This window comes from Narcine bancroftii, chromosome 5, assembly GCF_036971445.1.
Source record: "Narcine bancroftii isolate sNarBan1 chromosome 5, sNarBan1.hap1, whole genome shotgun sequence".
NCBI classification, from domain to species: Eukaryota; Metazoa; Chordata; class Chondrichthyes; order Torpediniformes; family Narcinidae; genus Narcine; species Narcine bancroftii.
In genome coordinates this window covers 21041768-21065429 of record NC_091473.1, presented here as the reverse complement: position 1 = coordinate 21065429, position 23662 = coordinate 21041768, and the positions used below count along the sequence as shown (strand labels likewise).

The following is a 23662-nucleotide window of genomic DNA, read 5'->3' as shown; positions in this document are numbered from 1 at the left end:
AATGAGGGTGTTTGCTTCATACATGTCTGTTATAGATGGTAGAAGGACTTTGTGGTGTCAGAAGGTGAGTCAACCTCAAAATACTTAATATATCCACAGTCTGAAGTCTGAAGTGAAACCCTTCTAGGTTTAAGAGTTTCCAACAGTTATCAGGCTCTTGAACTTCCCCTTATAAATTATTCATGGACTTGACTGACACAAGAGAACTGCCCGCACTATTATAATTTCATTTATTTTTCTTGCATGTTAGTTATGTTTCTTTATTATCTATCTTTAGTATTTATTGAGCATTTATTATATTTTTTAACTTAATTTTATACATCCTATTGTTTTTTTTTGTGAAGCACCCATTTGGCTGCATCAAGTGAGAGTTTCAATGCATATGTGCATTGTACAATGCGTATGACAATAAACTCATCATCATAACAGGATATTATCCAGCTCTTGATGCACATTGTCGGTGAAAAGTAGTAAGTGGAATTCAACATCACACATCACTACAAACCTTCCCTCTTGTGAGAATGGAAGGATGTTGACGAAGCAGCTGAAGTTGGTTGGTTAACACCCAGAGAAATTCTGTCTGTGATGTCCTGAGGGTGAGATGATTGACCCCTGACATCTAAAGCCATTGTCCTTGGTACAACATCTCCATATTGACTTCAGTTTTACCAGGCTGCCATGCTGAAATGGTACTTTGAGATCAAGTACAGTCATTTTCACGTAATCTCTGAAATTTGGCTCTGGTCCACATCTGGAAAGTGTCTATAGTGAATCCAAACTGGGTCTCAGTAGGAATGCTTTTGGAGAATAACTATACTGACAACAATCCCAATGCTACCATCTGTCACTCTCCTAACTGGCCAGTGCAGGGGGACCCTGACTTACGATAGGGATCGGTTCCAGGACTCTCAACAGAAGTTGCAATTATCATAGGTTGATCTAATACTGCATTCTACCATTTTTTTTAAATCTGTACATGCTCTCGCTCTCCCCAGTGATGGCAAATTGTGCATTTGACATGACAAGACTCTGACTTGGCACAACGTGAATTTGATATGACACTTGCGACTGCTAGCATATGCTGAACGCTACTCTTGCGCTGCATATTGCAAGTGCAGGGAAACATCGTAACTTTGAACCAAAATTACAGGATTGTCACTTCCGTAACTTTGAAATATCACAAGTCAGGACATCATGTCGGGGTCTATCTTTTATTAGCCAGATTGGCTTGGCTCTGCTTATTGGGGTCTGTCTTGGGTAAACTTGTACCTCTCACTTTGTTTGTTTTAGATTGGTCTCAGTGTTTGAAAGAAAATAGACACACACACCAAGAGCAGTTCAGATTATACAAATGTTTATTACAAATTCAAAAGCTGATTTCACACTACAATATGCAAGCCCTTCCCAACTATACTTATCAACGCTTGGACTGGTCCCAACTGCCGAAGCGAGGCAATGACTGCACACTTGTAGTAGGTTGTCAGAGCGCCGGTAGCTGCTTCTCCACCTCCCCTGACCGGGACGTTGGCTGGACTCCAGAAGTTCTTCTTCTTATTGCTGAGAGATGTTGCCACCTCTCGGAGAGTCTCAAACTTCAGCAGTGGGACCATGGCTTATATTACCCAAAAACTGCTTACCCAAGCACCTATTCCCAGCGCAGCAAGAAAGATAAGGAAGAAAGCTAGCATGCTAGGCTTCTAATGAATAACATAATTTTCAGCTTATCACTTTGAATACAATGGTTTATTTTGCATCAAGGCTAGGCCTCTGACAGTCTGTGACCAAAACAAGCAGGAAGATTAAATGTTCTTGGTACACAGATGTCCTTTCATCAGATAATAGCATCTCTGGCCCCTTGGTGGAATTTAGCTTATGTCTGCTGATTCTAAAACACAAGCAGGTTCTCAGCCTTGCAGAACCCAGAGCTGCAAGTTTAAATAAAACAGGTTAGAATCTTCCATTACATTCCACCCCTTGGTCACAGGCTGTCAGACACGAGACTTGACAAGCATAACAGTACAAAAAGAGCGTAAAAGAGAAATTAAAACTACAATAATCACAAAAACAAGCAATAAAGCGAGCAACCAACGGAGAATATTGTGGCCCAAATGTACCAGCTAACCATGAAAAAAGATTCCAACCAAGGCTCACATTATCCTTGTTGGCCACAATACCCAGACACTGGAGCTCATGAACAGATTTTGAAACATGCTGAACAATAAGCTGCACTTGAGGCGGGTAACCGAGGACTTCCTTGATGTAATGCACCAGACCGTGTCTCCCACGGACAACTCCCTCGGAAGGTCTTCATTATTACAAATCCAATTGTTGGAACCAAAGCAGCTGTTAAGCCAGATCACCAGGAGCGTAAAACGGAGAACCTGGAACAAAGAAGCCTGACACATGTCACTCACGATGCAGTAAACGTTCAGTGTTTAAACAGACTAAATCATCCTGTCCCTCAATAGCTGCCCACCGAGTGTTACCCTGGGCAGGTGTCACTATTTCCCCTTTTACAGAAGGGCCACTACCTGGTGGTACCACCCATACCTTTTGTCCGGCATTCTCTGGCTCGGGAATGGGGGGCAATGACTGTTTTTCCTCTGGAATAGTCTGTAGTTCAGAGGCGTGAAGAAGTCAGTGGAAAGGTGTACCTCCTTTTAAAGAGCGATGATTTAAATTGTCGACTGCTTGCTGTAGCACATGACACCACCCCTTCAGGGTTCCCAGTGGTATTAACAAACAAATTTGTTCCTTCAGTAAGCCATTCATTCGTTCAACCAACCCAGCAGCCTGCGGGTAATAAGGAATATGGTGAACCCATAAGATACTGTTGTAATTTGCCCAAGCACAGATTGCCTTCCCGGAGAAGTGGGAGCCATTATCAGACTGAATCTCCTCTGGAACATCATAACGAGAAATTAAATGATTTAGTCCTTGGATAGTACTAGCTTGGTCAGCCGTCTTGGTGGGAAAGGCAAAAACCAGGCCCGAAAAGTTGTCAACCATTACCAGGACGTAATGTTTACCCATACAGTCTGGCATGGGGCCTATGTAATCAATTTGCCAAACCGCAGCTGGGCGAGCACCCCATTTTATTCGGCCATGCGGACCAGGAGGAACGACACGGGACTTCACAAGTTGACATTCTGGGTATGTACGCACGACCATGCGGACATCATCCTGATGGATGGGTAAAGCATGTGTTCGGGCCCACATAGATGATCCCTTCTCCCCGAAATGACCACTCTGTTCATGTGCCCATCGAGCCAGGGGGACGGTATCACCACGGCTGATGGTGGCAAGCTGATCTGCAACCGCATTATGTTGTGCCATGTTAGTCGCCACATTAGTATGGGCATCAACGAGATACACAGTTATCTCACGGTGGTGGGAAGCATCCCACAACAGCTGCCACAGCTCTTTGCCCCACTCTGGGCGGTCATGTATCATCCAGTCATTCTTTTGCCAATCAGGCATCCATACTACAAGTCCATTAACCACAGCCCAGGAATCAGTAAACAGGCGAAGAGGGTGATCATGGGGATCTAGTGGTAAAGTGACTGCCTTCAACTCAGCATACTGACTGGAGCCACCATCCCCCTCCTCTGATAAGTGAGTTCCTGACTTGGGATGGTAAGCCACTGCCTTCCACTTTTGCTTTCCTTGCACCCACTGGCTGCTACCATCAGTAAACCAGACATCCTCTTGTTCTGCTGGAGTGAGCAAATCGTATGGTTTACCCCACTGAACTGGTGAAGGGGGTAAAGGAGGGGGCAAGGCAGGGTCAACATCCTCATGACGAGATGGAAGATCAGCCACCTGTTCGTGTATGCGGCCCACCCCTTCAGGCCCTCTGGTTGCACGACTCTGAATATACCACTTCCGTTTAACAATAGAAGACTGCTGCGCCCCCCCGATCTTTAGATTAGCATCATTAGCCAGAACCCAATTCATTATTGGAAGTGCAGGTCTCAATTGAACATCTGCATCACCTGTCATTCTTTCAGTCTCCAGCAGGGCCCAGTAACAGGCTAGTAACTGTTGTTCAAAAGCAGAATAACGAGTGGCAGCCTCAGGCATGGTACGTGACCAGAATCCCAGCGGGACTCGGCGACCCTCTTGTTTCTGCCAGAGGCTCCAGCAGGCCACATCATCAGTAACGGAGACTTGTAGTTCGTAGGGGGTATCTGGGATGCGGGGAGCAATGGGCAGGGCCTGAAGAATAGCCTGCTTGGCAGACTGAAACACCCTTTCCTGATCGTCACCCCATACAAAGTCTGTTTTCTTTTGGGTAACCTTATACAGAGGACGTAAAAGCAATGCCAAGTGTGGAATATGGCGTCGCCAGTATCCCAATAACCCTAGGAAACGCTGGGTCTCTTTTTTGTTAGTAGGAGTGGCCAAGTCTGCAATTTTATTGCGAACTTTATCGGGAACTACTTGTTCTCCAGCATGCCACTGAATTCCAAGGAAAATAACTGTCTGGGACGGGCCCTGTACCTTGCTGGGATTAATGGCCCACCCTCTTTGCATCAGGGTATCTTGGACACTCTCCAAACTTTCCTGTACCATCTCTTCTGTGGCCCCTTGGATCATCACATCATCAATATAATGGTGAATTGAGAGGGAAGGCGATACTGGCACCATCTCCAGGTCACGGGCAATTAGGCTGTGACAAATGGTGGGAGAGTGTACATATCCCTGAGGGAGGCGAGTGCAGGTATACTGGCGCCCCTTCCAAGTAAAGGCGAACTGATCCTGTGAATCCTCAGCTATAAGAATACTGAGGAAGGCGTTAGCGAGATCAATGAGTTCCCAGTAGCAATGTTTTTTTTAAATTTTTTATTTTTCACACCATAAACCACATTAACCATGATACACACTTTTTCCTTTTCAAACATATACAGTGCCATTTTCTCCCCCCCCCCTCCTCCCATCCCACCCTCCCTACCTCCCCCCTCCCGTCCATTTAAAGTACAAAATCTAGGATACATTAAACCAGTCAAACAATGTTGTCATTCAATAAAAATACACAAGAAATTCCACAGAGTCAATTCTTTTCATTTCCTTCTCCTTCCGTTAATTTAGGTAGTGAATGTCCCCGGTAGGTTTTCGCTATTGTGTTTCATGTAAGGCTCCCATATTTGTTCAAATATTTCAATATTATTTCTTAAACTGTATGTTATTTTTTCTAATGGAATACATTTATTCATTTCTATATACCATTGTTGTATTTTCAAATTATCTTCCAATTTCCAGGTTGACATAATACATTTTTTTGCTACGGCTAGAGCTATCTTAACAAATCTTTTTTGTGCATCCTCCAAATCAATTCCAAATTCTTTGTTTTTTATGTTACTTAGGAGGAAGATCTCTGGATTCTTTGGTATATTGTTTTCTATAATTTTATTTAATATCTGATTTAGATCTTCCCAAAATTTTTCTACTTTCTCACATGTCCAGATTGCATGAATTGTTGTTCCCATTTCTTTTTTACATCGAAAACATCTATCAGATATTGTTGGGTCCCATTTATTTAACTTTTGAGGTGTAATATATAGCCTGTTATCCAGTTATATTGTATCATACGTAACCTCGTATTTATTGTATTTCTCATCGTTCCAGAACATAACTTCTCCCATGTTTCCTTTTTTATCTTTATATTTAAATCTTGTTCCCATTTTTGTTTAGTTTTACCATTTGTTTCCTCATTCTCTTTTTCTTGCAGTTTAATATACATTTTTGTTATAAATCTTTTGATTATCATTGTATCTGTAATCACATATTCAAAGTTACTTCCCTCTGGCAAACTCAAACTCCTTCCTAATTTATCCTTCAAGTAGGATCTCAATTGGTAATATGCCAGTGCTGTATCTTAGTTATATTGTACTTATCTTTCATTTGTTCAAAGGATAAGAATCTATTTCCTGAAAAACAATTTTCTATTCTTTTAATCCCTTTTTTCTCCCATTCTCTAAAGGAAAGCTTATCTATTGTAAAGGGAGTAACTTGTTTTGCATCAATATTAGTTTTGGTAATTGATAATTTGTTTTATTTCTTTCTACATGAATCTTCTTCCAAATATTGAGTAGATGATGTAATACTGGAGAACTTCTATGTTGTACCAATTTTTCATCCCATTTATATAATATGTGTTCAGGTATCTTTTCCCCTATTTTATCTAATTCTAATCTGGTCCAATCTGGCTTTTCCCTTGTTTGATAAAAATCTGATAGGTATCTTAATTGTGCGGCTCTAATAATTTTTAAAGTTTGGCAGTTGTAAGCCTCCTTGTTTATACCATTCTGTTAATTTATCTAGTGCTATCCTCGGTTTCGCCCCTTTCCATAAAAAATTCCTTATTATTTTCTTTAACTCCTTGAAGAATTTCTCTGTCAGTTGTATTGGCAATGCCTTAAATAGGTATAATATACTTGGAAAAATGTTCATTTTAATACAGTTTATCCTTCCTATTAGTGTTTGTGGTAAATCTTTCCAATGCTCTAAATCGTCCTGTAATTTTTTCATTAGTGGATAATAATTGAGTTTATATAGTTGGCCAAGATTTTTATTTATTTGTACACCTAGGTATCTTATTGCTTGCATTTGCCATCTAAATGGTGATTCCTTCTTAAATTTTGAGAAATCCGCATTATTCATAGGCATTTCTTCACTTTTATTTACGTTGATCTTGTAACCCGACACTTCTCCATATTCCTTCAATTTCTTATATAATTCTTTTGTTGATAGTTCTGGTTCTGTTAAGTATACTATAACATCATCCGCAAATAAACTGATTTTATATTCCTTGTCTTTTATTTTTATCCCTTTTATATTATTTTCTGTTCTTATCAATTCTGCTAGTGGTTCTATAGCTAACGCGAACAATAAAGGTGATAGTGGGCATCCCTGCTTAAGTTAAATTGCTTTGATACATATCCATTTACTGTCACTTTCGCCAATGGTCCCTTATATAATGATTTAATCCAATCAATATACTTCTCCGGTAAACTGAATTTTTCCAATACTTTGAACAAATAATTCCATTCTACTCTGTCAAAGGCCTTCTCTGCGTCTAAAGCAACTGCTACTGTTGGCGCTTTATTCCCTTCTACTGCATGAATTAAGTTAATAAATTTACAAATATTGTCTGTTGTGCGTCTTTTTTTGATAAATCCAGTTTGGTCTAGATTTACCATTTTCGGTACATACTCTGCTAATCTGTTTTCTAATAGTTTAGCTATTATCTTATAATCTGTGTTAAGTAAAGATGTTGGTCTATATGACGCTGGTGTGAGTGGATCTTTCCCTTGCTTTAGTATTACTGTAATTATTGCTGTTTTACATGAATCTGGTAAGCTTTGTGTTTTATCATTCTGGTTGATTACTTCCAGGAGGGGCGGAATTAATAAATCTTTAAATGTTTTATAGAATTCTATTGGGAATCCATCCTCTCCTGGTGTCTTATTATTTGGTAATTTTTTTTATTATTTCTTGTATTTCTACTATTTCAAATTGCTCTGTTAATTTATTTTGTTCCTCTATTTGTAGTTTTGGTAGTTCAATTTTAGTTAGAAATTCATCTATTTTCCCTTCTTTCCCTTCGTTTTCAGTTCGGTATAATTGTTCATAGAATTCTCTAAAGTTTTCCTTGATCTCTTTTGGATTATATGTAATTTGTTTGTCTTTTTTCCTTGATGGCAATACCATTTTCTTAGCTTGTTCTGTCTTAAGCTGCCATGCTAGAATTTTGTGCGTTTTTTCACCTAGTTCATAATATTTCTGTTTTGTCTTCATTATATTCTTCTCCACCTTATATGTTTGTAGTGTTTCATATTTTATTTTTTTATCTGCCAATTCTCTTCTTTTAGTTGTATCTTCCTTCATTGCTAATTCTTTTTCTATATTTACTATTTCCCTTTCCAACTGTTCTGTTTCCTGATTATAGTCCTTATTCATCTTGGTTACATAACTTATTATTTGCCCTCTAATGAATGCTTTCATTGCATCCCATAGTATAAACTTATCTTTCACTGATTTCGTATTTATTTCAAAATACATTTTAATTTGTCTTTCAATAAATTCTCTAAAATCCTGTCTTTTAAGTAACATGGGGTTTAATCTCCATCTATACATTCTTGGAGGGATGTCCTCTAACTTTATTGTCAATATTAAGGGTGAATGGTCCGATAGTATTCTAGCTTTATATTCTGTTTTTCTTACTCTATCTTGCATACGAGCTGATAACAAAAATAGGTCTATTCTTGAGTATGTTTTATGTCTAGCCGAGTAATATGAATATTCCTTTTCCTTTGGGTGTTGTTTCCTCCATATATCCAAAGGTTGCATTTCTTCCATCGATTTAATTATAAATTTGGTTACTTTGCTCTTTCTGTTAATTTTTATCCCAGTTTTGTCCATATTTGAATCCAAATTCAGCTTGAAATCCCCTCCTATTAATATGTTCCCTTGCGTATCTGCTATCTTCAAAAAAATATCTTGCATAAACTTTTGATCTTCTTCGTTAGGTGAATATACATTGAGTAGATTCCAAAACTCCGAATATATCTGACATTTTATCATTACATATCTCCCTGCTGGATCTATTATTTCCTCTTCTATTTTAATTGGCACATTTTTACTAATTAATATAGCTACTCCTCTTTCTTTTGAATTATACAATGCTGCTGTTACGTGTCCTACCCAATCTCTCTTTAATTTCTTGTGCTCCAATTCAGTTAAATGTGTTTCTTGCACAAATGCTATATCAATTTTTTCTTTTTTCAGTAAATTTAGCAGTTTCTTCCTTTTAATTTGGTTATGTATTCCGTTAATATTTAAAGTCATATAGTTCAGCGTAGCCATTTTATACTTTGTTTATCTTCCCTTTCCGTTTCTCCATCATTACCTTTCCTTCTTATCCATTTCTGCTTTCTTGTTTTGAACACTTTATAAGACAACATTTCTAAAACATCAAACATTTTCCTTATTCTCCTATTTAAAACTTTTTTAGCCCCAATCTCCCCTTCCCCTCCTGAGTTGTCCTTTATCCCTTGTCGGACAACCCCATCTCCCCTCTCCATTTGGATTTGCGAATTCACTCGCAAATGTCAGATGATTTTGCAGTGACCGTAACTCCTCCCCACCCAGCCCCCCCAGAAAAGATTTCAATTTTCATATGTAACAAAGGTCACTCTTTTAATTCCCTCCTTATTCCCTCTATTCCATTTCCTTCCCTTATTAATTCTTGTCTATACTGTATATATTTTCCTCTAAATATGGATACATTCATGTATGCACACTATATATATATATATATATATACACACATATACCTCTTTACCCACATACATATAGATCGTGGTCATTTTTACTCTTATTACATGTCTTCATCTCTCTGCTTGTTTTGTAGTTGTTCTGCAAATTTCCTTGCTTCCTCTGGATCCGAGAATAGTCTTATTCCATAAGTTCGTTTTCGCTGTATTGAACTCCTTCCTCTTCTTCAGGAGTTCAAAACTTATGTGTCTTTTTAGTTCGCAGTCTTTTGTACACTCGTTACACGTCTTCATCTCTCAGTCTATTTTGTAATTGTTCTGCAAATTTTCGTGCTTCCTCTGGATCCGAGAATAGTCTGTTTTGCTGTCCTGGAATAAATATCTTCAATACCGCTGGATGCTTTAGTATAAATTTATACCCTTTCTTCCATAAAATCGCCTTTGCTGTATTGAACTCCTTTCTCTTCTTCAGGAGTTCAAAACTTATATCTGGATAAATAAAGATTTTTCGCCCTTTGTACTCCAGTGGCTTGTTGTCCTCTCTTACTTTCTCCATTGTTTTCTCCAGTACCTTTTCTCTTGTAGTATATCTTAGGAATTTTACTAAAATAGATCTTGGCTTTTGTTGTGGTTGTGGTATAAAGGCCAATGATCTATGTGCCCTTTCTATTTCCATTTCTTGCTGTAGTTCTGGACATCCTAAGATTCTGGGGATCCAATCTTTTATAAACTCTCTCATATTCTTGCCTTCTTCATCTTCCTTAAGGCCCACTATCTTTATGTTATTTCTTCTGTTATAATTTTCCATTATATCTATTTTCTGAGCTAACAGCTCTTGTGTCTCTTTAACTTTTTTATTAGATTCCTCTAATTTATTTTTTAAGTCCTCTACCTCCATTTCTACTGCTGCTTCTCGTTCTTCCACCTTGTCCATTCTTTTTCCCATTTCTGATAAGGTCATATCTATTTTATTCACTTTCTCTTCTGTACTGTTTATTCTTCTTCTTAAATCACTAAATTCTTGTGCTTGCCATTCTTTAAATGACTCCATGTATTCTTTAATAAGAGAAAGTATATCCTTTGTCTTGCCTTTCCCTTCTTCTTCTATTTCACTGTACTCTTCCTCTTCCTCTTCTTCTTCCTCTGGGTTGGCCATCTGTTGTTTCTTTGTTGCCCTTTTCTTCTCTTCTTTCTTGTTTTCGTTGTCTTCTATGTTCTCCTCTTGCTGCAGGTGTTCTGCAGCTGTCATTGCTGGCTGTGGAGATCGACTCCCCAGCTGGTCACCCCTCCCGTCGGTGTGTTTTTTTGCATGCACACTCCTTGCGCATGCGCGGTTGCGTACTTTTACTCGGCTCAGCGAGCCATTTTTGTAGTCCACTTTCTACCGACCTGAGGGAGCGGGTTTCTCTCTCCACCGCGGGCCTCTTCGAACAGGTAAGGCCTTCTCTTTCTTCTTCCGTTGTCTTCTCTTCCTCTCTTCTTTCCGTTGGTTTCGATTTTTCTTTTTTCGTCGCCATCTTCTTTCCACCTTTATACTCACTTTACTTTAATTTTTGTGCCTTTGTGTTTTCCTTTATTATTTTCAACTTTTCTGGAGAGGGCTGGAGTTCACCGTCCGGCCACTACTCCATCACGTGACTTCCTCCCAGTAGCAATGTTTTCAATAAGGGTAACAATGTCCAGAACTGCTGAAGCAAGTGGTGGGACATTCTTGTTCAAAAAGCGATAATCAACTGTCATTCTCCAGGAGCCATCCGGCTTCTAAACCGTCCAAACAGGGCTATTAAAGGGCGACGTTGCGGGCCTCACTACCCCTTCTTCTTGCAGAGCATCAATGGTGGCAGTAATCTCTTCCTGCCCCCCAGGGCGGCGATATTGTGGAATGCACACTGGTTTCATGGGGGGGTGGCACCATCACAGGATCCCACTTAGCCTGACCCACTACTAGTTTTTTTGTAATAGTCCGAATTCAAAATGCAAATTCCCCTTGGCTAGTATTAAGGGCCGTACCGGCCAACATATTAATACCCAGGATACACTCGTAAGTAGCAGCCACGAGGGCATGTAACCAGATAGGGGAAGGGCTATCACCCACCGTGGCACGGACTTTTATTTCCTTTGCCAGGGTGACCGCTCCTCCCAACCCCTCTATTCGAAAGTTTGGTCCAGTCCAGAGGTCGGGGTTACCCGGAATCACCGAGTGCTCTGCACCGGTATCGACCAAGGCAAAATATTGGCTGTCATTACCCCCACCCCAATGGATGGTTAACGGTATGTAGGGTTGTGGGTCCCCGTGTATCCGCCGTATCTCAATGGAGTAGACACGGGAGCCCTGCCCACACCTTCATGCTTTAGTTGGGTTCGGGGGCTTCCAGGCCCACATGCCACTATTATCCATAAGAGCCTTGTTAACCATTTGTTGTACCTCATCACGGGTAACTGGACCAGGAGAAGCCTGCTCGATAGAAGCAGCAGGGGGAGCAGAGGGCACAGCTGGGCCAGGAGGACTCAGCAGCTGGGGATGATGTTCCCCTGCTTTTCTCTTATAAAAGGCATAAAGGACCGCAGTAGGTTTCCCATCAATATCACTTTTAGGTACGCCTAACTTTAACAAGGTCAGAAAAAGGTCCTTCCTTGTCGGTCCGTTATTAGCAGCAGGCCCTCTCCTTTCAACCTGCTTGTTTGATTTAACCTGGGTTGTAGGTGAGTGGATTTTACCTCCCAACTCTAATTCTCTAAGCCCAGATAAGGCGTGCACCGCCTCAGACACAGGGTGCAACATTAGTGGACTAGTTACGGACAGAACCAGCCCCCGTGTAGTGGGTTGGGCGGAACCAACCAATCTGATATGCATTCCAGCCGTGAATATCTCTTCATCAGGGCTCCCCCCATGTACCCATATCCTCAAACGCCCTGCATACAAGGCAGAGGCCAGGGCCTGTTGACGAATTACTGCTATACCCTCCTCTGGGGTTCTCCAATTGTTCTGCAAATGTAAATCCCAATCTACTGGTGATGGGTATACTCGTAGCAGGGCATCCCCTAGAGTAGTAAGTAAGTAATCCATCTCTCTCCCTCTACCCTGCAGCTCAGCAGTGACCCTGATATCAGTAGATAATGTTCCTAATCCCAACAATTCCTCAGGGGTTAAAAATACATTACCCCCTCCTTGTTCCCAGAGACACAGGAGCCAGGCTGCCAGAGTTCCTCCTGCCTTTTGCCTAAATCGATCTCCAATGGCAGCCAGCTCTTTTACAGAGAAGTCACGGATCATTGACGGCTTCCGACCCCTGTTCCCACTTTGGCCCACAGGGTCCTCCACCCAGTCTAGGGGAGGAGGCCATAGAGTATCAGCAGGTGTTTGGGTATATTCCCCTGGGTCCACTTGGGAGACCGGGGTATCTATCTCTTCAATCTCTACCCTTACATCATCCTCCCTTCTGTCTGTTTGGGAAGTCAGATGCCTTATGGGGCGGGCATGAACAGCAGGTGGTGGAGAGGGCAGTACGTTAGACACATGCTGAGGAGTATCTGCATCATTACCATTGTCATTCCGGATATTCCCATCCCAATCCTCAATTACATCAGGATCGTCACCATTCATTATCATGGCACGAATACGATATGGATCGGGTTCTACTCCTTGCCTTTCCTTATCTGCACAGAGCTGCTGACGGAGTTTAATATTACGGCAGATTGTTTGGACATGCTTATCTTCCAATTCTATGGCTCTGTCCTGACTGGTGCGAACAATTTCGCTCATCATGGAATAGCGTTGTCGCATGGCTTCTAGCTCCTCCTCTAATTGCTTTCTCTTGCGCTGAGACTCTACTTCTCTTTGAACTGATTCTGCTTCACGCTGAATGGAGTGGCATAAGGCTGTGGCCAGCAACCAAAAACCATCCGTCAGCGTCCCCTTTTTATCAGGAAATTTCCTTTCTCGAAGGAGAGTGGCAACCCGCTCTCCCAGAGGTGCACTTGATGAATCTAACTTCTTATCCCAACTAATGGGTGGTCCCAACAAAGACAGGGTATTGGCCAACATGCCAAACCCATCGTCTTTGGAAGTCCATCCAGGAATCAAGAACTGCTCAGGGCTCACCTCTTTCTTTCGGTGAAACATCTTGAGACCAACCCTGCTCGCAGCGCCAATTGTCTTGGATAAACTTGTATCTCTCACTTTGTTCGTTTTAGGTTGGTCACAGTGTTTGAACTACCGAAAGAAAATAGACACACACACCAAGAACAGTTCAGATTATACAAATGTTTATTACAAATTCAAAAGGTGATTTCACACTACAATATGTAAGCCCTTCCCAACTATACTTATCAACGCTTGGACTGGTCCCAAATGCCGAAGTGAGGCAACGACTGCACATTTGTAGTAGGTTGTCAGAGCGCCGGTAGCAGCTTCTCCACCTCCCCTGACCGGGACGTTGGCTGGACTCCAAAAGTTCTTCTTCTTATTGCTGAGAGATGTTGCCACCTCTCGGAGAGTCTCAAACTTCAGCAGCGGGACCATGGCTTATATTACCCAAAAACTGCTTACCCAAGCACCTATTCCCAGCGCAGCAAGAAAGATAAGGAAGCAAGCTAGCATGTTAGGCTTCTAACAAATAACATAATTTTCAGCTTATCACTTTGAATACAATGGTTTATTTTGCATCAAAGCTAGGCCTCTGACAGTCTGTGACCAAAACAAGCAGGAAGATTAAATGTTCTTGGTACACAGATGTTCTTTCATCAGATAATAGCATCTTTGGCCCCTTGGTGGGATTTAGCTTATGTCTGCTGATTCTAAAACACAAGCAGGTTCTCAGCCTTGCAGAACCCAGAGCTGCAAGTTTAAAAAAACAGGTTAGAATCTTCCATTACAGGGTCATGATCCCAGATGGAGGCGATGCTGTCAGAGTAACCTCAGTATAATTTGTGAAGATTCCAGCGTAATGGCAAAAAACAATTCTGAAGAATGTTACCAGGACTGATGGAGTTCAATTATGATAGGCAAGAACTTTTCTTCTTGGGCAGAGAAGGCTGAGGTGGAACCTAATGGAGGTTCGTAAAATCATGAAGGAACATAGATAAGACAAATAGTCATAGCCTTATTCCCAGGCTAGGGGAGTCTAAAATGAGAGTACCCAGATTTAAGGTGAGAGGGGAAGATATTTAAAATAGGCTGAGGGGCACCATTATTCACAGAGGGTGGTGGGCTTATGGAATGAGTTGACAGAGTAAGTTGTGGAGGTGGGTACACCTGTAACATTTAAAACACATTGAAAACAGATACCATGTCCTAAATCTATCTGTTTAGAAGGATTTTTGTGGTTTCTGCAGACCTTCAATTCAGTCTCAGGAAGAAGAAGAATTTGTATTCACTGAGTCTAACTGATGTACATGAGCCTCCAAGTTCTTCATCTTCGAGAATCTGAACGTAAATTGTTTATTTTTGTTTAACGTCGAGTTTTATTTGAATTCTCAATGTTTTTCATCCTTGTTTACTATTTTGTTCTTTTTCCCAACAGTTGGTCCAAAGACATTGTTCCATTAAATATTTGAAGAGTTAATTAAATCTATTTTTACACAGAGATTCTGTTTTATTGTTGTAAAGAAGACCTTTATATTAAATCAAATAATGCCGGCATAATGTGATTCAACGCTGTGCTGGCTTAAAGACAGGACTGCAATGACCTCCTCCTCCAGGTTCATACCTTTTACACAGAACAGTGTGGTGCAATAAAGGCCCAATATTTCCACCTTGAAGGAGTTACGAGCCCAATATTTCCACCTTGAAGGAGTTACGAGCCCATCAGACCCATAAATCCAGCAGCAATAGATATTCATGAAGACAAATGGTTACTTAAACAAAAGTTGCTTTTAATTGTTTTTAAATATGAAAACAGAATCACACTTTAACTTAACTAACCTAACTTAACCCTCTTCTAATTCTAAGCACTTGTGTGTATAATGTGTGTTAAGTTAGGAAAAATTATTTGGTTCACAGTCCAATCTCACTTCTCATTCTCCAAGTTCACTGGTTGTAGGCAATTCTTATACTGTGCACAGAATTTAACATTTATAAAGTTCACCAGGCTTTTGTACTTGAAAGGTAAATGGTTACCACTCAGGAAGGTTCTTGTTGGTTTTCAGAGAGAGATTTGTTGTTCCAGGACATCCACAACTGATGTACTTCCATCAGCCACTTCAGTGTCTTGCTGACGAAACTTTCCCCTTCAGGGTTCTGCAGATGATATCCTCTTTCTTTCAGGTCACCACAGAGTTCGTTTTTGTTTCACTTATTTCCAGTGGAACATTAGACAGTCAGTTCTCTCCTCTTGCATGAACCACAAGGGCTTTGGCCAGGCCATCTTCCAAATGGGGCTTTCCTCAAGCTTGCCAGCTTGTCCTGTTCCAGTCCCAGCTGCCTCTGCTGGCTGTAACACTAGAAGAAGTCTGTCCCTCTATGAGAGAAAGTCTGTTTGATTCCCTCTGCTTGCAAAACCACATGACCCTCTTGGTTCTCTTCCAGACAATCTGTGGCTCCAACAAGATCTTTCATCTGTTGCCTTTTGTAAACAACAATCCATTAGTGAAGTCTCTTGAGCACTCACCAAAGCTCTTGCAAAAGCTGTGGAGCTGATATGTCTAGCATTAGCAGAGCTCCAGTATTTCAAATAAGATATTTTTAAAAGTATTTGTATGTAACATACTCTAACAAACCTTTCCCAATTTATCTCCCAAAAACATATCTATATACTCTGTCACAAAGGAGCTAATGATAAACTGATACATTTTTCCACTCTATATTTTATATTTTGGCATTCATAGGACAAAAGCAATAAGGAAATAATTTCTGAATATTCCTGAGCATTGAGGTAAACTATTCAAAAGGAGTACACAGATTTAAAAAGATTTTACTCTAATAGTTTTACACCCATCTTTTAAAAAAATGTTGCGCAGAGTATTTTCAGTGTCATGGATTTGATAAGCAATTGAATCAGTAAGAAAATTTACTAGTGTTAGCATTCATGAAACTACAGTTGAACCATTGTGTACAGTTTTGGACTCCTTATTTTAAGAAACAAAAGCTGGCAATGGAGATCATTCAAAGAGGGTATCACAGGTTCGTTGGTTCACCAGATAAAGGATTGTCAGAATGCAGAATAAGGTAGAATTTCTCCTCTCAGAGAGATGTGAATCTGTAATTTTCTCTTTGCATGCAAGGCTGATTTGTTGAATATGAGGGAGATTTTTGAATCATTGGGAAATTCAAGCTGTTGGTGATCAGACAGGAAAATGTGTATTTAAGGGGTTTCCATTTTATTTTCTTGTACCAATTCTCTTTTTATTATCATGTTTGGCCACTTTCACTCTTCCTAATGTGTTTATTTTTTTTCTGATTTAATTTCTTTTACAGTATAGACTGTTTACTGATATCTTTTGAAAGCGGTTTAGCCATGTTTCAGATGCCACGAACCAATGTCAGGCTCAATATTGATTTATTATTCTAATTCCAAATCTTGTCCATGTTTCCATAATTACATTTTGCAAAACTGCAAAGATTGGTGATATGAATCCTGCATTATCCTTCCCCTGTATTTGTATTGGGAGTGGTTAGGAAACTAAATGTAGATGCATTATTGGCTTAGGCTCCCCAAACTAATTACACAGCATGATTTGGTAATTGTTACCTGACTATACAATTCATTCTAATTTCAAATATGAGAACCGTGCCCACAGAAGATTTTTAAAAAAACAGTAAACAGACCCAAGAGAGAATGCTCGGGTTCGATTTAGATAATATGCTATCAGTGGAAAGAACAGAATACTTGCAGTCTCTAATCTATGCTACTTTGACTCCAGCGACGGGACGCGAGAGAAGAATTTTCTCTGACTGTATCGGGACCATTTTTCTAAACTGACAGAAATCCAAGGTCCCTGGAGTTTGATGGCGTTCATTAAACCTTCTTTCCAGGAACATGCTCATCATCAGTGATGAAGTAAAAGGAAATGGGAAAATCTGAATTTTCACTTTTTATTTGCTGGAACCTGTCTAAATATTTCTGCCCTAGCCTTAATGTTGATGAATAGTTATTTTCTTTGCAGTGGTTCATCATTATTCTTTTCACTCCCTAATTCTCTTATGGTAATTATTATATGCCCAATGTTTTTGGCATAAACCACCTTCTATAGTTAATTTAGATTTCTGAGAATTCATGTTTAAACCTCTATCAAATGTGCATCGAGGGCAGTTTTATTATGTGGTGTACAGTTTAATCAGGATTGCCACTGTCACCTGCTGCAGAGCTGTGGTTTGAAAACCACTGTTTTAATCATACCTCATTGACTCATTATGTGCACAGTTTTATCACTCCAAAAGAAATGGGCCAGTACAATTTTTCTCAAGCAAAATATTTCAGTAATAATTGGGTCGAGAGCAGTGATTCTCAACTTTCCCTTCCCACTCACATCCCACCTTAAGCAATCCCTTACTCATTACAGAGCACCAATGGCGTAGGGATTACTTAAAGTGATATGTGAGTGGAAAGAAAAAGTTTGAAAACCACTCATTTCGAGGGAAATGGGCCAAAAACAGGTGATGGGCTTAAATATCGTTTGGCCTTTCTGGTTGGCATGGGCAAGTTGGGCCAAAGGGCCTGTTTCAGACCATGGCTGATAGTTTACCTTTTGCACTAACTTTGTATCCCTTCAACATCTAAAAATCTATTGATCTCTGTCTTGGTTTACTCTGCAACTGAGCCTCCACAGCCTGTGAATGTGATGAATTCCATCCTGAATTTTAATCTCTGACCTGAATGGGTGAGCACTGATACTGGATACTTCAGCCAGGGGAATCATTATCTCTGACATCTATACAGTTAAGATCTATAGTCTAGCGTATCAAAGTAGTACCCTGTACATAATAATTCAGGGAGAAAATGGCCTCAAATATTTTTTCTTAAAGCAGGTTTTATATGTGACATTTCCCCTCTCCCTCCTTCTCTCACTCTCCCATTTCTTATTCTCCCACCCACTAAAGTAGTACATCTACAAGTTTTAACCTCCCCTGAATGACCAGTATTCACATATGGATGCCCTTTAATAAGCAAGTTCATTTATCATCCAATTGCACAAATATAATGCAAAAAGACAGCTTTCCCCAGTCCTTGGTGTAAAACATGCAAACACTAATCCACCCAAAAACAGACAAGCAATACATGTGCAGGACAAAATTAAAAATAAATAAATGTTGTTGAATAAATAGTAGAGTCTCAAATGGTGGTGTGTTCAAGAATAGGTTCAATGGGTTCAAAAAGAATCAAGACTGGACACGTTATCAACAAACAGAGGGTTTTATTTACCCACAGGGGAATTCACAAAAGGACTCACACAGAATAACATACAGAGCACAGAGGCACGGTATTCCAAGAAAGGAGGGTTTAACCTTCAGCACCCATCACCCATATGCACCGTATAAAAAGAAACTTCTTCAGCACCCACCACCCACAGGCACAGTATACCAAGAAACAAGGATTTGACTTCTTCAGCACCCACTACTAACAGGCACAGTATGGCAGTAACTAAACAAGTACATACACATGAACCTGATCTGCAGTGTCACTGCTGGTTGAGATCCGGGATGGGTCCATTGCAATCGGCCCTCTGGGGCTGACTGTAGCTCACAGCCTGGAATTCAGCAATGGTCACAATAAAGAATACATACACAGCAGCAAATAAATCACGGCTAAACATTCTCAACTCTCAATTGGAATTGCGAAGATTGAACACACAGTACCATGAACTCTCTCTTTCTCTAGTAGGATAGCACACTAACAAACAGTGAATAAATTACCACTAACAAGTATATCAAATGAACCTGGTCTCCAGCATTCCCCACAACTCGGGATCCAGGACGGGCCCATTGCATTTGGCCCTCTGGAACTGCTGATGGCATGCAGCCTGAAGTTCTGTGCTGGTCTCCATGCAGCAGCAGTAAACAGAGAGAGCAAAGGCTGCACAAGCTTGGATTTTTCAATGCAAGGCCTATTCATGTGACCTTTTATGACCAATCGTGCATCAACCTCACCTGTAGGCAGATCTAACCCTTGATTTGAAGATGAGATGATTTCTGACCAGGCTCAGCCAGAGAGGTCACATGGCTCTCCGCAATCCAAATTCCCACCAGATTCCAGACAGAGAGTCCACATTAACATCACAATCCACACTCCCACCAAGTTCCAGATGGAGAGGCCATATGACCCTCCATAATCCACACTACAGATGGTTAGTGTGAGCAGCATTTTCACTACCAGTGGGAAGAAGCTGTTTCTCAGCCTTGTGCTGGCTCTGATACTCCTGTATCTCTTACCTGATGGAGTAGCTGAAAGATGCCATGTGTGGGGTGGTAGGGGTCCTCAACGAGTTTGTGTGCCCTCTTCACACAATGATCTCAGTAGATCATGTCAATGTGGGGTGGGAGACTCCATTGATCCTGTCTGCCACTCTTATAATCCTGTGGATTGACCACTGATCCATTTCTTTGTAGCAACCATACCACACTGTGATGCAGCCAGCTAGGACACTCTTGATAGAGCTTCTGTAGAAGGTTGACATGATGGTGGCCAGTAGCCTTTCCCACTTCAGTCTTCTCAGGAAGTGCAGTCACTGTTGTGCCTTCCTGACAAGTGAGGAGCTGTTATGTGTCCTGGATAGTCACTTGTTACGTGGACTCCAAAGAACTTGGTGCTCTCCGCTCTCTCTCCACTAGAGAGTTATTCATATGTAGTGGTTGCTTGTTCCTGGTCCTCCTGAAATCCACAATTATCTCCTTCATCTTGTGTAGATTGAGACACAGATTGTTATTCTCACACCAAATCGTGAGATTTTCCACCTCTTCTCTATTGAGTCATCTCTAAACTTGATGATACTGTTGGAGCTTGATGTGATATTGAGATCATGTATCAGCAGCGTGAACGGGTGTGGGCTGAGCACACAGCCGTGAGGTGTACAGTGACAGTGCTCGACGTTCTGCTGCCGAGTTGGATGGACTGTGCAATTCACTTTCAGAGATGGGCGTTGAGATCCAGTTGCACCTTAAGAGAGAGTAATCCATTGGACTGGTCTCACGTGCCCTTGGCTATCAACAAGGCTTGGAAAACCTCACCTATGTTTTCTAATCCATAATACTGAGGCAAAATCCTGGATATACAACCTTTGAGTGATGGATATGTGTGTTTTAAGTATGCTTCGTAGAAAATTCCAGCTGCATGAAAAATATGGGGAAAATGTGCTGATAACTAAGGAACCGCTCTGGTGATCACGCCATCTGCCTTAAAACCTTCCAGCAAAGTATGGCTGCAGAATCAGAATTTATATTTCATGAACACGTGTCGTGAAATTAGTTGTTTTGAGGCAGCATTTTTGCGCATTCTTGAGGATGGAATGAAAATAGTTTTCCAGAACAAATGGCGGTATTCTCACTCTTTGAAGGAAACTCTTTCAGTTGAGCCAAATAATAGAGGAAATAAGTACTTCCCATTTGCAAGACTCCTTTCAAAAAGAAATGTTATTAGTAAATTACTTTAGAGTAAGCAAAGCGCAGCTTGTATCAATTAAGCCCAAGAATTGGATTCTTTTTCACATTTTTTAAATGAATGTACTGTGTTCACAATAGTGCTATTTTATCTGGTTAAAATAGGGGAAGGTGGAAGGGTGTAATTTTCTGCAGAAGGGTGTAGTTTTCTGTGGAAGGTGTAGTTTGTGGAGGGTTGCGTGTGAAATTGGATGATTATGAAGGGTTGTTAATTAACTACTGAAGATCAAGTGATGTTCAGTTATAAGTGTTCTTCTGGACCTCATGAGTGCAAATCCAATAAGCTTTGTGGAAAATAAATGCATTTAATCAGCCATGCTCAACCTATGGGCCCCTTCGAAACTGCTCAAAGTTTATGGGCCCCCTTCTGTGAAGCAGGCAAATTAAGTTGGTTTCTTCTGTACTTCTATCAGTTATAGACAAAACATTAAAAAAAAACTATTTATATAACATGAGGTGAAAAGAAAGCAAGGCTTTTACTCTGACCATAATAACTTTGGCTTGTAATTCCATGACAAACAGACAAATGGAAAATCATTCTTGGAACATGTAGGAAAGAAGAAAACCTGAAAATACATGTTGCAAAAAAAAATTAGAAAAGATTCTTAGAGTGCAATGGTTTCTACACAATGCCTCATTAGGGAACCTTAAGCATAAACTTAGGGATGTGAAAAGTTAAAAAATCTTAGTGAGATTCTTGAACTTGAAGTTCCTGGGGAAGTTTTTTGATGTCAGGCTCCAAATCGGATAGAGACAGTCGAAGGTCACCTCTTGTTGCAATATCAGGTCTGTTCTTGGATTTTGTGAAGGAAACTACCTTATTGAATCCACATTCAAGTAATTATGTTGAGGGAAAGGCAGTGAAAATTTTTTCGGCCTTTTCCCATAGTTTTGGAAATTTATTCAGCTGATCACTCAACCTAAAGATCTTAATTTTAAAAATTGGTTGAGAGGCTGATTGATCTTTGAAGATCAATCACTCTCATGAATTTCTGCATCAGCATCACTGGTTTGTTCCTCAAATGGATCAAGTATCCAATATGGTATATTGAGGATTAGTGGGACATTAAATCTTTCCACCAGATCTGTGTGTATTTGCTTTGAGCGTTGCACATAAATAGCAACATCAACATCCTTCGATGCCTCTGAGCTCGTGCTCAGATTTGGAAATTGGAAAAATTCCCTTTGCTCCAATTTTCTTTGAGCATTGTAAGGAAATAAACAATGGGTTCCTTTATATTAATGAGGTTATGGTGTTCATTCTGTCAGGTCTTGTTCAATAAATTGAGTTTGTCCAAGATATCAGCCAGATAAAATATGTCCACATTTGCATCAATGAGTTTTTCTCCATGCTCGCTGTGAGTAAGAAAGGAAACAATCATGTCCCAGTATGTAACAAAATGACAAAGACAAATTTCCTTTGGCCAGCCCCCTCACCTGCAGCAGCAGTGTCTGGAAATCCTCGTCATTTTCTTATCACAGTTAGCAGAATAGATGGTCATAAAAGGGCTTTAATAAAGTTTACAGTTTTCTTGATAATTGAAAGCAAAGCATTGAAATGTCCTCCTCAGTGTTTAGCCACAAAGTGCTTCCCATGAATGACGAATGAACAGTAAAGACTGAAGGTAAAACATTTTTTGGGCGTGTGATGAACCCTCTGCATTATCTAACCATTGAAGCGGCATGATCAGTTGAATAGGCAACTATGTTCTCAAATGGAATACTGTTCTTGTTTATGTGATTCAGTGTCTGTTTTAATCCTGTGGCAAACAACATCCAGAATATGGCATAAGACCCAAGAAGAAGTTTTTGTTTGCAGAGGGAATTTGACTGATGGTAAAGAAAATTTCTTGGATTGTAATGAAATGACTCATGCTTTTATGTTGTTCCTTGCCATCTCATCAATTCTTCTAGAAACAGTGGAATTACTCAAAGGAATGATCATTTCTTTGTCATTGAAGTTCATGACATCAGATATTATTCCACCAGAAAACTTCATCATATGATTTTGTGGGTAAAATTATTTCTGAAAGTAACAAAAATTAACTATTAAGGTTAGCTCAACAGTCTGCTTACATTTCATGGAAAATTATGAGCAATACATATCTTCGATAAAAGTGAGCAGAAGGAGTCACATTCACTACCCATCACGTGAGAAATATGGAGCAAACCTTTTGGCCTGTGTGCTCATTTCCTGGAATGAGAGGTGATAGAACAAAAGAGGAAATAGAACAAAAGAGGAAAACTACATAGAAGGTAACTCAGTGCCAAAGCTGGTTCTGTATGAGTCAAACACAATCATATCAAATAAAGGAACACTCTGAAAACATTGTTAATTTACCGCATTTATCTAGGTCATTTTAAGCCAAACTTTTTAGACCACCGACCCCTTCAGGAATTATGGGGTTCATCATTGACCCCCAGGCATAGAATCTTGGCACTGGTTGGGGGGGGGGTGCTGGACGGGGTGGGGGGGGGGCACTCTGGGTAGGGTGGCCGGACATCCAGTTTGAGGCTTGAACAGTCTGACTTTTGAGCTCTCTGTCCTCCATCTGGCTCCACCTCGAGCCGGACAGCAATTTGCGCCCCCAAACGGAGGACAAATTAAGGGGCAGAAAGGGTATCTGTAAAATGCAGCATCCCGGGGTCCGCAGCCTGTGCATGGCCAGCTGGCACATGCTCGATGAGGGGAAGGTGTGAAGGCAATGTATGAAGGTTAATAACAAGTAAGCTTTGCACCTCCCCATCCCCTGGTGAGGCTGGGGGTGGTGTGGTGACACTATTTTAAACTGAC

General features: G+C 40.5%; 1 protein-coding gene and 1 long non-coding RNA gene across 3 annotated transcripts in view; both read left to right on the top strand.

Moving 5' to 3' along the window:
• LOC138763186 (uncharacterized) overlaps positions 1-14865 on the top strand; it is a 38322-nt gene extending 23457 nt beyond the window's left edge. For both annotated transcript variants that reach the window (XR_011357368.1, XR_011357367.1), the window contains 2 exons: positions 14613-14709; positions 14801-14865. This is a non-coding gene — a long non-coding RNA (uncharacterized lncRNA). The remainder of the gene's footprint in view (positions 1-14612; positions 14710-14800) is intronic.
• LOC138763184 (metabotropic glutamate receptor 7-like) overlaps positions 1-23662 on the top strand; it is a 583408-nt gene that overhangs the window by 63103 nt on the left and 496643 nt on the right. The gene's annotated exons all lie outside the window — the stretch shown is intronic.